General features: G+C 36.8%; 1 long non-coding RNA gene across 2 annotated transcripts; it reads left to right on the plus strand.

The window, feature by feature from the left end:
• Positions 1-3,521: 3,521 nt before the first annotated feature.
• On the plus strand, positions 3,522-8,178 carry LOC145487033 (uncharacterized). Of its 2 annotated transcripts, none has more exons than XR_014049347.1 (2): positions 3,522-4,069; positions 6,912-8,178. It is a non-coding gene; the product is annotated as an uncharacterized LOC145487033 (long non-coding RNA). The 2 variants fall into 2 exon arrangements; XR_014049348.1 differs by lacking the exon at positions 3,522-4,069 and adding an exon at positions 4,079-4,417.
• Positions 8,179-9,469: the final 1,291 nt, after the last annotated feature.

A 9,469-nucleotide genomic window follows, 5' to 3' on the forward strand; every position in this document is an offset into this window, starting at 1 on the left:
TTTCTCTATTTTTTTCCACTATTCGTTGCTAACCGCCCTCCCTTCCCTTTTCAATTGGTGTTAAGTTTCGTCAGTTCACTTCGCGCGGTGAGATTTACGGAGACTTACGGAGTTGCGTAAATCTGCGTAAAGTTCGTTACGCAGCTTTACGCCAGTTTTACATGCTCTTTAAGGCACGCAAAGGTAGATTTACGCTGTCGGACGTAAAGCTTGCGTTAATGCAGCTTAAAGTTGAAAAGATTTACGTTCCTTTACGCGCCACGTAAAGTTTGCGCAAAGTTATATTTTACTAAACCAAATGTAAAGTTGCTGAAAAGCTAGCATGAATGTGTCTAGTCACATTTACGCTTATTTACGTTTTATGTAAAGGTTGTATCAAGCCATACTTTTCGCAAAATCGTAAAACTAGCGCAAATATGGTATATTCCTTTCTAACGAGGAATGCGTCGCAGCTAGTCGTGATCAATCCGTTTCTTCCTGTTATCAATTTCCTCTCGGAAAAATGGGGCCCGAAAAAAATGGGTAAATCCAGGGCTAGGATGACTGATAGAAAATGGTACCTGACATAAACGTTTTTATTTCTCAATAATTCAACCAATATATTCCCTTTTGTCTCTTTGCCCCATTTTCCATGGTGTCCCTATCATCTTTGCACATCGTAATAAGCCTTACGATGTTTCCAGAAAGCTGCCCTCGATAAATATTCATCGCAATGTCCACACAATAGTCTAGTTTGTCTTCGCAAGCGGGAAGCAGCGTACGACTGCATGAGAGCGTGACTGTTGATCGTGACATGACAAAAGCCTAGCTCTAGCCAATCACGCACAAGCTGATGGAAAAAAGCCAATCAGAAACGTCTCTTATGCCGGAAACTTTCGGCGGTACACTTTTTCGGTGATTTCTGTCGGCGTGATTAAAGAGATCTTAACGTGATATTTACATAGTTGGGCGTCCTTTTCGATCTGCTAACCGTTGCATTTGACTGTGTCGCTGTGTGAGGGTTTAATTGTTTGCTTCGTGACCTGACTCCTGACCTTTTCCATCGGCAAAATGGACGACAAGTATGTTGTGCTGCTTGAAAAAGTTATTACTGAAAATATGCGCCTGACAGAAACAATGGAAGGATACAATAATGAGCAGCGAAAGATGCTTCAGGAACTGGCATTCAAAAGGGCGACCAGCTCTATTCAGGGACTGAAAGAGCAAGCAGAAAAAGATCTAGGAAGATCCCAATCCCGCAACAGTGTCTTATAAGTATATTCTATCGGTATGTTTTCGATGGCTTGTTATAAGCAAAACGAAAAGAAAATGCATGCCAAGTGAGCAAGGTTTTTAAGTCTTACTTCCGTAAATCGTGATAACAAGTTAAGCTTATTTGCTTTGCTCCGCTAATCATTCAGTAACCTTAAGTTTATATTGATTTTTTTTCCTCTGCATTCAATCGTTCTACGTTGTTTTGGTGTCGAAGAAACGTTAAATCGTCGTTTAAATTCAAATATCGTGTCAGCATTGTAAACAAGGTAGGCAGGGAAAAAACGAGAGGCCCTGGTAATGACTCTTTGTGGAAAGGTAGGGGATTACACGTATAATACTTTTTTTACAGTCGAACCTCTATTAAGGGGCCACTTACAGGGTTACCACGGTCAGGGAAAAGTCAGGGAAAATTAGAGTTTATTCAAGGTCAGGGAGAAGTCAGGGAGTTTTGTACCAGGTAAGGGAGTTTCTAAATCCCTCAGCAAAGTCAGGGAAAAGTCAGGAAGTTTTATCTTAAGGTTGCTGCAAATTATTTTATTACGTTTTTTATAGACAAGGCAATTTTGTTGTAAAAATCATCTGAGCCATCCTTGTTTTTGTTAATTCATGGCCAGAATAGTCATCTTGCAGGGCCAGTGAAAATTGCTTTACAGACAGGGAAAAGTCAGGGTTTTTTCTTTTGTTCGGGCGGGAACAAAAACATCTCTGACTGATCCCTGACACATGTAGTTTGGCTTTGTTTTGGAAAAGGCAATGACAAATACTGCGGGTCCAAAATAGAAAGTGACCCATGAAGTTTATTATTGTCTTCACATGATTCCATATTGCCTAAAGCAGGTTTTGTACTTAAATAAATTGACGTTTCTACTAATTAAGCCTCTGGATGACTTGCCAATTTCTGATGAACCCCTATTAAGTGGCCACCTCCCATTTCCCCTTAACAGCCATTATACTTGTGTTTGACTCATATGCAAAGAATGTTTAGAAAGAAAATGCTCTCACTCGCTTTCCTGACGTGCTTCATTGAACTCAAAAACTGAACAGATTTTCCTGTTTTTCATACCATCATTTTGTTTCACTGGAAAAGTTGAAAATTTACATGGACATGTCAATTGTAATTTACAGTATGTAAATCTTGATTTACATTCTTTGTAAATTACAATTTACATGTTAGGGTTTTGTAAAATAAAATTACAGGAAATTTACAGCTTTTAGTACAGCATGTAAATGTTCTGTAAATAGTAATTTACATTGTCTTTGTCGACAATGATCATTTGAAGAACATGTAAAAACTTGTAAAATATTTTACGCACTTTTACAGTATCTGGCTTTGTAAAAAACATGTAAATTGCTTTGCTAAACCATGTGAGGAACGTGTAAATAATTCAAGCGAATGCTGTAAAAAGTCTGGAAATGTTATGTTTGTAACCCTGTAAAAACCATGTAAATGAAAAAAGGGGGCCTGTAAGAAACATGTAAAAACCATGTAAATGAAAAAAGGGGGCCTGTAAGAAACATGTAAAAAGCATGTAAATGAAAAAGGGGGGGCTGTAAGAAACATGTAAAAAGCATGTAAATGAAAAAAGGGGGCCTGTAAGAAACATGTAAAAAGCATGTAAATGAAAAAGGGGGGCCTGTAAGAAACATGTAAAAAGCATGTAAATGAAAAAAGGGGGCCTGTAAGAAACATGTAAAAACAATGTAAATGAAAGAAAGGGAGCCTGTAAGAAACACGTAAAAACCATGTAAATGGAAAACCTAGAAGTTGCACGGGTGCGACACCGCACTAACGAAGCTGTCTTCTTGTGAACTTTCCGCGCATCCACAACGACAAAATAAAACTAGAATTGTTACTGCACATGCAGGCGTCCCAAGCTTACGTCTCTAGAAAAGAGAAAAATTAATTCTCGGACACGTACGTATTTATTCATGAAGGACCATGAAAGCGTCACGTGTTGTGTGAGTTCAAGACGGAAAGAGCCCTGGTGACCGAGTTTGAACTGACGCGGAGTTAGGTTAGGCAGGGAACCATAAGGAACACCCAACGACCGTTTCCTCTCGAATGCTTTTCAATGCTGTTTTAGGCTATCTGGTGTACTTTCAAAGCTCTGTAGGTTAATTTTAGGTTGCGCAAAAAAAAATTTATCTGTTCGGTTATTCTAGAGGAGCTTGAGTATTCTCGAACTTATTAGGGCTTTTTTGTCCATTTCCCGAAAACGTTAGGTCTTACCGCCTTTCCGAAAATGATAGCTGACTTCTTTTCGGTACGCAAAATGACATTTTTAACAATCCGAAAACAGCAAACATTAAACTTCTCATATCGCGAAAGTTCGAGGTCACAGTTGTGCCCCTGAACCGCTGAGAATGAACGAAACATCATCGATTTAGAGCGTTAAATATTCCGAAACATGCACATTCTACAAGTAAGATTAATACAACTAAATCTGTCCTTGCATGTTCACTGTTTCTTTGTTTTTTGTTTTGTTTTGTTTTGTTTTGTTTTGTTTTGGTGATTTCTACCGTTTTGTACTTTCATTGCCATCACTGTTATCCCAGTCCCTTTATAAGAGCATACCAGCCTTGTGATTGCCCGATCTCCAACAAGCAGGAATCAGCGGTCTTCATGTTAGGTAACAGGTTCTCTCGGTTCTCCCGCCATGTTTGGCAGTTCGTTGGAACTTGCATCGAACTCGAGCTCTGTTTTAGCGGGCCAAAATCCACTCTACCTTCGCTTCGTCACCGTGCACGGTTTCAAGGCAAAGTTTACCGTTACCCAGAAGTTGAAGATAGCGATTACAGGCGACAAAAACAACAGGTAAGCAAGTTTTACATAAATTGAACGAGCAGAGTAAAGTAACGTCAAGATACGTATACATTTCGTTTTGCCTTTGGTTGTGAATGTGTCATTATCAAGGAGAAGTTACATTGCTTGTGGAATCGACTTTGGTGATGTTTACCTGCCGTACATAAAGAGCTTTATTGTCTGTTATTATCTGTTCTCGATAACTGAGCATGAGCATGCGACATTTGTTATTGGCTTATATGCACCTCATGATTCTTTCTGATGCATGCTCTTGTAAGGTTATGTTGCCCTCTGATGTGAATGCTAGTAAGCTAAAATGTAATGTGCCATCTTCAGCAGAGAAATTTCTCTTATGCTAGAGTAAGTATTCTGAAGTTACTCAAGTGTCTACAGTTGTACCTACATGCAAGTTACAATATGCTGTTATACACAACTGTTCATGGACATTGCACCCACTGGTGCTGATACTGTAGTAAGTTAAATGTTGTGGTATTTTCTTTCACAAAAAAAACACTATGATACTTTATGAAGAGGTATACATGTACCTCAAACTGTCGTGAAAACTACACAGGACTTGAAAAAAGGAAGAGTAACTTGCCCAGGCAGGAAAATCTACTTGTCTTGGATGACACAGTATAGTCAATCGATTATTTCATAACAATCAATAGAAATTAGTCAATGATATCAGAAATCAATAAAAGGATTCGTCATGAGTCATCGATTGTGATCAAATTTTCAATAAGCATTATCAATTTTGCTGATACTAGCTTATCTTTTAAGCAACATTTAATAAGAAAGAAATGAACAAAAGATTTAAAGTGAAATATGTAATCATGAATACAACTGCATAAAAACATAACATTGTATCTCGTAAACAGAATATTTTGCTGGCATACATGTATCAGGGACTATGTTTTGGGGGTTTTTGGTAGTGCCTTTGAAATCTACATAAAAAAAGTTACAATCAAACACTGTGTTGAGGGACAATTTTTCTACAGTTTAGGTGAACTAACAAAGAGAGACCAACTTTCAATTGATTCTCTAATGACTGATAAATTTGGTAAAATCAAACTGATAACTTGAAACTTTTCTAGCATGTGAGTACGAATTTCTTTCAATTGATTGATAGCACTGATAACGCTTACATTAATTTCAATTTATTGATTTATATCAATTTATGGATCAATTTCAATCGATTACCTTACCCTGGGATGACCAGAGAGCACTTTAGAGCCCTGTCACAGCTGTACATTGTACTTGTATGAAATTGGGCTCATACCAAATACATGTAGGTTTCATGTGTCATGCATCTGTTCATGCATCTGTAGCAGGGCAGGAAAAAAAAATGTAAGTCACTTGCCCAGTGGGCCAGTCAATTTCAGTTTTCACTTGCCCCACTTAAATATTAGTTGCCAGTGTGGTGGCCAGTAAGGAAATCAGAGGACAAATGCGAATGAAGTACACTCAGATTCCAAACTAATTCTTGCTTTCAACCTAATAATTAACTAATCTTTAGGTGTTAAGTTTTGAAATGGAATGACTGGAAATTATCATTTATCAAGCTGGCATTTTTAGTCAGACTCACAAGACTACTGACGCTACATTGTAATTTCACTTGCCCACTGGGCCACTGAACTTCTATTTTCGCTTGCCCAAGAGCAAAATTTACTTGGCTGAGGAAATCAGACCTGGGTTTTTTCCTGCCTTGAGTAGATCACAGATAACATCAAAATGTGGAAAAAACAAAAAATAGTCACATAAGCCATTACTAGAGTGTGTCACAGAATCTGTGAATTTTTCAGGTGTGTGTCACTGATGTTTTTACCACATTTTGATGTCTTCTGTGATCTATTACTGAACAGATGCACAACAACATAGAATCTGTCTGCTTCATAATACATAACAAAGAAACAAAAACAAACTTTTATGACATCATCTGTACCTTTGTCCACCAATAGAGCATAAGTGCATGTAAGAAACAATCAAATTGTGCCTGCAAATAACTTGACTTATTATTTAAACATTGTTTGATAGGAGTTTGATTTATTGTCCATGATTATTACAATGTAGGAGACAGTGAACATTGAATAGTTACTGCCATGGATTTTGAGTTTAGTTCTTCTACATCCTCTGACATTCAGTGCCTTCCAATCAGAGATGCAAATTTTTTGTCACACAGTAGCTACAGATGTAGATGTATGATCTGTTTGATTGATGAATATTCAGGGCTCAAAATAATGGCCGGTCAACGGGCAATGTCTGGCCAGAATGGTGACTTGACCGGCCAAAAACCACTCACCGGTCATGTTGACCAGTCATGTCATGTTGAGACGGTCACGTTGTTCATTCTTGAATAAACAATCAAATCCCCAACTGTAAATCTGAGAGTTTTTATCTCTTTTTTATCATGACCTCTAATGAAAACATACACCAATGCATACATGTATCTGTTCGAATGGCTAAAGACCATTCGCTTGCTGTTTGTCATGCGTTCAAGATCGATAGGAATGCCATTCGAGCGACTGGGGTTAAATCTGTTCAGAAAAATATTAAGCCAATCTTTAAACGGTCTAGCAGTGACTGGAACAAACAAACTATATTTGTGGGTTTAATTTAGCTCACATTACGTGTACTTGATTTTTTCGTAAATATCTTGACCAGTCAGAAATGAGACGTGACCGAGCTAAAATTACTTTGGCCGGTTAACATGACCGGCTACAGTCCGATTTCAAATGTCACAGTATAAATTGGAATGATAAGAAACAAAATAATAACTCCAGTGTACACAGAATTTGCTGATTCATACTCAGACATAACTTATCTTATTTAACGAAATGTTTTATGTTACTTGTAGGATGAAGTAAAATTGAGAGTGGTCAATACATGTATACTCCTTGGCATTGATGCTTGATCAGGAAAAAATCAGCCACTGAGAAGTCTACAGTACCTATGACTCTATAAGGGGTCCGAGGTCCATTTCTTGAAGGCCCTGGAAACTTTTTGGGCCCATAAAGCCATCTTTAATTGAGCTGTGTCTAAAAACTAAGAGCTGTATATGCTTAAAACTTTTTTTTTGTGAAGGAAACCTCTGTTCATATTGAGAATAAGCGAATAAAACAGCTCTGTAAACATAAGATTTCAGATTTTGGTATGGCTTTCTGGGTGCGAAAACTTTTTGGGACCTTCGAGAAATGGGCCCTTGGTGCATTACAGTCTAACATGGTGACCTTCAACACTTTCTGGCATAAATTCAACCACTTTAAACATTATTTTCAATGCTTTGAAGTATCACCTACACTGTACCTGTGTTAGTGAATTAGCATTAAATTTGAATATCTTAGATTGCTAGGTTGATACTTATTGTTCAATACAGCAGCTATAAGATTTCATCATAAAAAGCAACGGCTATGTTTACATACATGTAGTACCAGAACAATAATTTATTAACTTATGATGTGTTATGGGAACTATGGTACTAGATAGGCCTTTCAATTTCAACAGGTCCCTATGAATTTTTTTTTTTACAGTACAGTTTTTTTTATCACAAAAAGAAAAAGTAAAATTTTGAATATTGTTTACAGTGAATGTTTTGTCAGGGGTCCAAAATGTTTGTCCTGTTTGGATTCTGTACAGTTTTGGAAAAAGAAGGAAACTGTGACTTTGTAAACATAGCCTAAAAGATGTCAGAAGCCTTGTTTTGTGTTATGCAATGTAGTATTCCTTTGGCATGAATGTTTTTATGATGAATTTAAAATGTCAATCTCTATCTTGTGGTAAATGTTTTTTCTCCCTATTTTCTGTTATTTCAAAAGAACAATTCACTCTATGAAAAAAGTTGATCAATATTTCACACTTACATTGCAGTAATTTTCATAATAAGGTAAAGGTAAAGTCTGCATATGAGCCACGTGGCCCAACAGACTGGAGCTTATCCCGCTTTCTGTAGCAGGAAGCGACTAGGACTATTTCTACTTCCCCTGGATGAGATGCCAGTCCATTGCAGGGTTACCCCACCATTAAATTCGCTGGTACCCACTTATACACCTGGGTGGAGAGGTACTGAGAGTAATGTGTGTTGCCCAGCAACACAACAGAATGTACCTGCCTAGGGCTTGAACCCAGACCGCTCAATCAGGAGTTGAGCTCACTACATGTAACTACGAGGCCATCGTGCCTCCCACATTTTTCATAATAATTATTAAGGCTAATTTAATCCTACATTAATTACTTAGTAAGGAAAAAAGTTTATTCATTCATTTTATGACAAAGGTATTATCATTATGTTACATTTGACTTTGTGAATTTAGTATATATTTAAGACAGGTATCCATTTGCAAACAATTTTAATTTAGTAATACGCCTAAATTGCAAAATTTTCACTCGTTGTAGCTGACAACAGTATAGTTCTTAATCATTTTACTATTTATGAATTAAATAGAGTTGAATATGACATGGTTTTGCACAATCTTGAAAAGGTCTTGAATTTTAGTAGTCTTCTTGAACAGTGCTTGAATTCGGTTAAAGGAGCTCAGTCATGGTATTTTAAAATATTTTGGCCATGCACAAAATTACATTTAAGTCGTCTTGTTATGGATAGAAAGAAAAGAAAACATGTTTTATTTGTTGCAATGTGTACATTGTAAACCTTATTCATGGCATATAAAAACTATTTGAATTTTACTGAGTTTGTTCTGATTGCAATAAATTTCTGATTCTGTATAAATTTGCATGTTTTCTACTATTATAATTAAGGTCAACAGATTTGATTACAATAAAACAGTACATTCCATGTATTTTTCTTCAAGTTATTATTTACAAGTTATTTATCGTACAGGGTTTCTGCCTCCCTTTTTCAATTTACATGTTATTTACAGGCTCCCTTTTTACATTTCCAGGTTATTTCCAGGCTCCCTTTTTTAATTTACATGTTATTTACAGGCTCCCTTTTTCAATTTACAGGTTATTTGCAGGCTCCCTTTTTCAATTTACAGGTTATTTACAGGCTCCCTTTTTCAATTTCCAGGTTATTTCCAGGCTCCCTTTTTCGATTTACGTGTTATTTGCAGGTTCTCTTTTTCAATTTACAGGTTATTTACAGGCTCCCCTTTTCAATTTCCATGTTATTTGCAGGTTCCCTTTTTCGATTTCCATGTTATTTACAGGCTCTCTTTTTCCATTTACATGCTATTTACAGGCTCCCTTTTTCGATTTGCAAGTTATTTACAGGCTCCCTTTTTCGATTTACATGTTATTTACAGGCTCCCTTTTTCGATTTCCATGTTATTTGCAGGCTCTCTTTTTCCATTTACATGTTATTTACAGGCTCCCTGTTTCGATTTACATGTTATTTACAGGCTCCCTTTTTCGATTTACATGTTATTTACAGGCTCCCTTTTTCCATTTACATGTTAT

This window comes from Orbicella franksi, chromosome 5, assembly GCF_964199315.1.
Source record: "Orbicella franksi chromosome 5, jaOrbFran1.1, whole genome shotgun sequence".
Classification (NCBI taxonomy): domain Eukaryota; kingdom Metazoa; phylum Cnidaria; class Anthozoa; order Scleractinia; family Merulinidae; genus Orbicella; species Orbicella franksi.